The sequence below is a fragment of the Montipora capricornis genome, chromosome 7, assembly GCF_036669925.1.
Source record: "Montipora capricornis isolate CH-2021 chromosome 7, ASM3666992v2, whole genome shotgun sequence".
Lineage (NCBI taxonomy): Eukaryota > Metazoa > Cnidaria > Anthozoa > Scleractinia > Acroporidae > Montipora > Montipora capricornis.
The window spans coordinates 30,377,302-30,383,807 of record NC_090889.1 but is presented as its reverse complement, the minus strand read 5'-3'; the positions used below and the strand labels follow the sequence as shown (position 1 = coordinate 30,383,807).

The 6,506-nt window shown below is 38.2% G+C and overlaps 1 long non-coding RNA gene across 1 annotated transcript in view; it reads right to left on the bottom strand.

Moving 5' to 3' along the window:
• Window positions 1–207: 207 nt before the first annotated feature.
• LOC138056873 (uncharacterized) overlaps window positions 208–6,506 on the bottom strand; it is a 9,017-nt gene continuing 2,718 nt past the window's right edge. Inside the window, exons 2-3 of the long non-coding RNA XR_011133542.1 lie at window positions 3,909–4,132; window positions 208–325 (exon numbers count right to left, since the gene is read on the bottom strand). This is a non-coding gene — a long non-coding RNA (uncharacterized lncRNA). The remainder of the gene's footprint in view (window positions 326–3,908; window positions 4,133–6,506) is intronic.

Here is a 6,506-nt window from a genome sequence, read left to right as displayed (position 1 = left end):
GGGGAGGAGGTGAAAAAGACATCGTAGAAAGTGAGGGAGTGGAGGGACTACAGCCCCTCCCTCTTCATGTACGGCCCCTGAGTTAGTTTTAAAAACAAAGACTTTGAAATTACAGACCAAAAAATCAGCCATATATAGTCAGGTTACTTGAAGCTGTTTTCCAGTAAAAAAACAGCTCAATAAATTATTGTTACTGTATGTACTCACAGGTAACTGATCCTAATGCTTTGAAAAGAAAGCAGCGAGTCAAAGGAGTAGAAGCACTGCATGTGATAGTCAAACGTATGATCCTGCCAGAAAGGCTTCCGTTAATGTCTGGTTGCCACTGTTGAAAAAAAAATCATTCATTTTTTTAGAAAATATTTTTTAAAGTATTAAAGAGAGAAATGTGACCCTCCACGCCCTGGGTTTCAGAAGAGGTATCTAAATGGTTTCATGTTTCTCAAAAAGGTTTTGGAAGGGTTTCAAGAGGGTTTCAAAAGGGCTTCTAAAGGGTTTTCAGTGTGTTTCAAGTCTTAGAAGGGTTCGGAAAGGGTTTCAAAATGGTTTCAAATGGTTTTGATAACAATTTTTTTTGACAATTGTGTTCGTAATCCATTCTAGCATGTAAAATCAATACTGAGGCCGCAAGACTTCAAATTTTACATTTTGTAAACAACAAAATCACTTTCCACGCAAAATACATGTATATGCCCAGATTTAGGTCGAAACAAAGGAAAATAACTTAATGCATTAAATATAACTTACAATGAATTCTACTCAAGAGTGGGGTTCTCAGTTGAAACCGTGTCCCGTAATGCTGTTCTCACTTACATGTAGCCTTGTAAGTGTTAACGCTGTGCAAAAATGCCTCTATTGATTCAGTAGATCAGTTTGTCAATCAATCATTTTTGCAGTGTTAGTGACTAAAATACAGTACTTAGTCTAGCAATGGTTGTTCAAAATTCCAATGAGAACTCTGGACAGTATAAATTATATAATTAGTAGAAGTAATCTCGGATTAGTAAAGTGCATTTGACAATTACTTTGGAAGCAAGGCAGAAGGATGTCAGGAAAAGAAAAGTATTTTTATATATCAACCACTTATTAACTTTTCTTAAAGGTTGTTGCAATAGCTTTTGTAGTCTAACTTTAATAGGGTTTACAAAATAAATAATAAACAACGTCAATCCTAATATAGAAGTCATGTACGATAAGCGTAGTGCAAAATCCAATGGATGATAAGTCCAATCCACGGTTCTAAGGAGATAAATTTAGCACATCGTGCATTGAAGGCAAAAACTCACCAATTAAAATTAATGGTGTTTAAAGCAATATTCTTGTCCTAGACAGTCCAGTCTGGTTGCCTGAAGTTCCAAATGAGAGTCTTTCAGGCACAAACATGCAGCTCAATGCGAAACGCTGGTAATGAAAGGCTCGGCTTAACTGCAGCATTTTTTTTTTGCGTTTGTAATTGTCTTGTTGCCTTACAAGAAGCCGAATAGCCTCGTAGCCCCGTAGCCATGAAGCCACGTAACGTAAGTAGCTCTGTAGCCATGTAGCCACATAGCCATGTACTGTACATGTAGCTCCATACACGTAGCCACGTAGCCAAATAGCTCCGTAGCCATGTAGCTGCATTGCCACATAGCAATAATTTTAAGAGGTACAGCTTCAAGTGGTGGGGTATTCTGCAGTTACTCCAAAGGTTCGATAAATTTGTGAGTCTTGATTCCGATGTTTTTCATGTAAACAAACGGTTTCATAGTGGGTTGAAGACTAAAACAGCAAATAATTATTTTGTTGAGTAATAGTTGTGAAAGCACAAAAGTGCAGGACAAGGAAAAACACCCGCCCGATAAAAAGGTTCAATAAATTCTTGTGACCAAGGTTTTTCCAAATGTCGCTGCAAAAATTCTTGACTATCGCACAATCCCCAAAGTTTCCCGGAGCATTGAGATAGAATAGGCCAAAATTAAAACAACAAGATAAAATTAATAATTATGGTCATGAGCTGGTAACCAGCTTAACCATGTAATGCTAGCCTCATAAGATCCTGAAAAAGGTACACAGGTTCAATGCTCTGACAATGACCCTTGATCTTAGCCGAAAGTCCCAGAAGCAATTGCCTTTCATAGATGCCATATGCATCGTAATGCCTTTTTTCAATCGGAATAGTCATTTAACAGAATCCTGACAATTCATCACCCTAGGAGATATAAATCTTTCATTTGTTGTACATACAATATTGACAGAGGTCTACGCAAGAACAAATTCGCCAAAAGGACTCTTATTAGACAAAGTAGCCCGGTGATTAAGCCGCATACACAAAACCAGTAAAAAAACTCCTTCTATGAGAAAAAACAGGAAATGTATTCTCTAAACCAATGCAAAATCACCTAAAATGACCACTGGTGTTAAGAGGTCGCAAAAAATGTAAACAACACCAATTGAAAGTAAAAGCGAAAACTCCCCCAAGCAAACAACGTAGACGGCTGATTGGTGTCAAGTGAATGTCACAGGTCATAAGGGTGGTATAAATCATGGCTAAAAGTGTGAATGCCAAGCATAGCATTTAGTCTCTGGTACCTATGGGAAATACATTAGTGCACGATAGCCTGATTTAGAAACAGAACAGGAATATCAGTTGACAATGGCGTGCACAGCAAAATATCCATATTAGGTCATATTAGAGTAGAATCCAAACTATTCTGCGAGCTCTCCCTTCATCAACTGACATCCCTTTCTGTTCAAAATGTCCTCTTCACCTGAAATGATGATTATCGACAATTCCTAATATTTTCTGGCTGTTATCGACAATTTAGATTACTCTGTCCCAGGACAAGTTGCATTCCTGGACAGGATTTAAACCCAGAGCACCCACTTTGAGGAAATGCTTTTATCTACTTAACCACTAAAGATCAACTGGCTGACAATTGTACTGATTATTTACCAACACTAATCGATCACACAACAACACAAACGGCTCCTTTTAGCTTTACGAGCCACCAAGTAATAAAAGTCCATATTACACCAACAACATCGAAACAACAACTTCTCTTCATTTTAGAACTAATTTAGTTCGGCTTGTAAGTGAATACACGTTCATTTCTTACTGTTTTAATTTGCTGAGAAAATTCTTTTTATCAAAAGTACTCGGCTATAAGCCGAGACCCCTTCTACGGCTTCAAATTTGCCCAAATTGAGTGAGGATTTGTGTAAAAATCGCTCGGCTTATAGCTGAATAAGTACGGTAGTACATTATATATTAAAATAAGTCTAGTCTAGTGCTTGATTTTAAAATGGTTAGCTTTCTCTTGAGGTTTGGGTTAGGGTTAGGGTTCGAACTAGTAGCCAATATAAACAGACATTCCAACCCTCCTGATTTGATGTGTTGCCTCCCGCTCTCCCCATTTTTATCAGATTCTCCCAATTTTGCTTATCTTAAGCATTTTTTATGATCTGAACTGTAAAACGTTACATTCATGTATTACACTTTCTTATCTTATGTTCTTGCACCCAGTCTCTCCATTGAACACCCCGTGTTAAGCAGACTCATATTAAAGGCCAGCAGTCTTACTCCATTTAGCAGCTCCAAAATGGACAAGTATGGCCTGGACTCGGACTCTTATCACTGGCAGTGATAAGAATAAAGACCTTACAGAATACCACAAAAATCGATGTCAAAATGTATGAAATGCCACTTGAGAGAAACTAAATTTGCAAAATTTCCAAGGGGGAATATCCCAGACCCCCCTAAAGGCTTGCGTCCTTGGCGCTAAAAAATACTCCCTTTTTTCCTTCAAAAGGGGTTGGAATGTCTGCACAAACAGACTGTGTTAATGCTAGCTTATTCTAAAAAAATGCAAAAATTATTTATTAATGTATACCAGTAGTTATCACAAATCCAGAAAATTATATAGAGTCACCTCTACTGAGTAACGACTGCCCTGCATCTCAAGTGTAAAGAGCCCAGGCTCAGCAACATGTCGCCAGAAGCTCTGAAAGCCGTCGTAATCATGGAAGTAACTTCCAGTCAGGTTGCAGGTTTCATCCTTATGAAATTTAAATGTCCGGTCATTATTTGGTTTTTCTCTAGTCAAGTCAACAGATTCACCCAAAAGTGCACTACTGTTAAAATAATGTTGGCAACCTAAAAGAAAAGTGAAAAAAGGAAAGGAAAGGAACTTTATTTAAGTGTCTAGTCATTCTAGCACTGGAGTACTAATTGGGGACATAAACTGAAATTAACAATTAACAGAAATCCAGTCAAATGTTGGTTTTTGAGGAGAGGGGAAACCGAAGTACCCGGAGAAAATTCCTCGGTGCAGAGTAGAGAACCAACAAACTCAACCCACATTATGATGCCGGATCTGGGAATCGAACCCGGGCTACAATGGTTGCAGGTGAGTGCTCTCGCCACTGCGCCATCCCTGCACCCCGCAGGGATGTAAGTCATTCCTTCAGAAATAAATGCATAACATTATTAAAACCCCACATGGACGAGTAAAATCTTCAGGCATTACACCAAGTAAAACCAACTAATTAATTATTCTGAACTCACTCCTAGGAGTCCGTGGGCTTAGAGGGCTTGGTTGCTTAATACCAGATTTGTCAAAAAGTGCTAGTCTGAGACAGTCGGACCATGAATTCATGCCTGTGCAATCAACTGTGCATTACTGTACATTCCTTTTTCTGGCCTATTATTTTGCTTCAATTTGCCCGTAGAACATACAGTCTCGAAGCGTATAAGTACAGCCCATGCACTTTTACAATGTAAATTCCTCCTTGACTTAAAATCTGTTTGACAACCAGGAACCTTTATAAATATAAGCCTGTCCCCCTTTTTTTCTCTGCTTACCACTGAACAGTCATACCTAATTCTGGGTCAGTGACAGTTGGAGTAAAAAAAAAAAAAAGAACAGAAAACTAAACAAAAAGAAAATCAGAAACAATCATAAAAAACAGTTTCAAGCTGTAAAAGGTGTCAAGTGCCAGGGGGCAGAAACGAGTACAGAGTTGAAGCTTAAAATAATTATGTTTTCCTCCCACTCACGCAGAAAGCCTCTCCTGTTAGAAGAGTGTCGCACGCATTTACTCTGGGGTTGAAGTTGAAACTGGAAATCTGTGCATGGGCAAAACCAACATTTGTATCTCAGATCAATTAAAAGTTGAAAATGTTTTACAAAATCACTACCTTCCTCATAATATTTTTTTTTTTTTGAAAACTCAAAAGTACCTAAGACATTATACCCCCGGGTTTTAGCTTTCGTAGTATGAAAACTAACTAAAGACCCTTTGTTAATAGTGGTAATTATGGGAAAGAAAACCAGGAAAACTTACTGCTAGTCAGAGATTTGAGCACTGGATGTTGACTCCCTACAAGGTTTAACTTGATGACGCCATGATACATTCTTTCTTGTCACTTTGAGTGTTGTGTGACAGAAAAAAAAAAACAGTGATATTTGCCGATGTTTACTTATTGGCACGGAAAACCTAATATACATGCAATAAGATAGGGTCTTCAATGACGAGAAACTCAGTATGTTAACCCTTTGGTTGTAACCACTATTAAAAATGTGATACCCCGGGGTAATTTGGTCAGCACCTATTTGTTATCCATTTCTAATCTCAAAACAAGCCCAGCACGTATCATTGAGGAGCTTATTTGAACGTGCATTCACAATTTAGCTGTAAGTCATGCCCAACAAGGAACAAATGCCGTAGCTAGAGTATGATATGTCTGATAGGGGACTGTCAAATAGTTTTACATGTAGGACATTTTCCGTTAGTTTCTCTGCTTTTGCCTCACTCACATATACAAGCTTATTTCTCAAGGTTATTTGCTAAGTGGGCGGAATGAAGAATTTAAAGAGATGCTTACAGGCTCTCCCGCCTCGCCTCGACCCAAGCCCCCACTTGCTTTTCACACACAGTTTTTTTTGTTTTCTTGACTATCTGAGAGCCTGGAACAGGCTAAAACAAAATGAATGCACGAATAAAAACCGGGTTTCAAAAAATGCTGATCACTGCCATTGACCCCTTCACTGACCACGCAGCTGACGTCCCATAAAATTTACGGGGAATATTAATGGAATATCTGCGAATAGAATTAAAATCATGTTTGGGTTGAAATAAGTTACAAAACACCATAATTTGAAAGCCAAAAGCTGCAAAAATAGAAGTGAACGAAAATCTGGGCATCAATGTTTAGTTTCCAGTCTTTAATTTGTAACGAGATTATTAAAGTTGTTACAGTTTCTGTTACATCTTTTTTCTGTTTATACTGATATCGATGCGTGTTACAAATTACGTGTCAGAGTACCAGAATAGCGTGATTTACCCCCGGATAGCCGATATCTCATATCCTCATTTTAACAATTAAGCTGAGAAATAAGCTTGTACATGTGAGTGACTCAGGCAAATGCGGAGAAACTAACAGAAAATCACCATGTCCTACATGCAAAACTATTTCAGTCCCCCATCAGACATATGATACTCTAGCTACGGCATTCGTTCATGGTTGG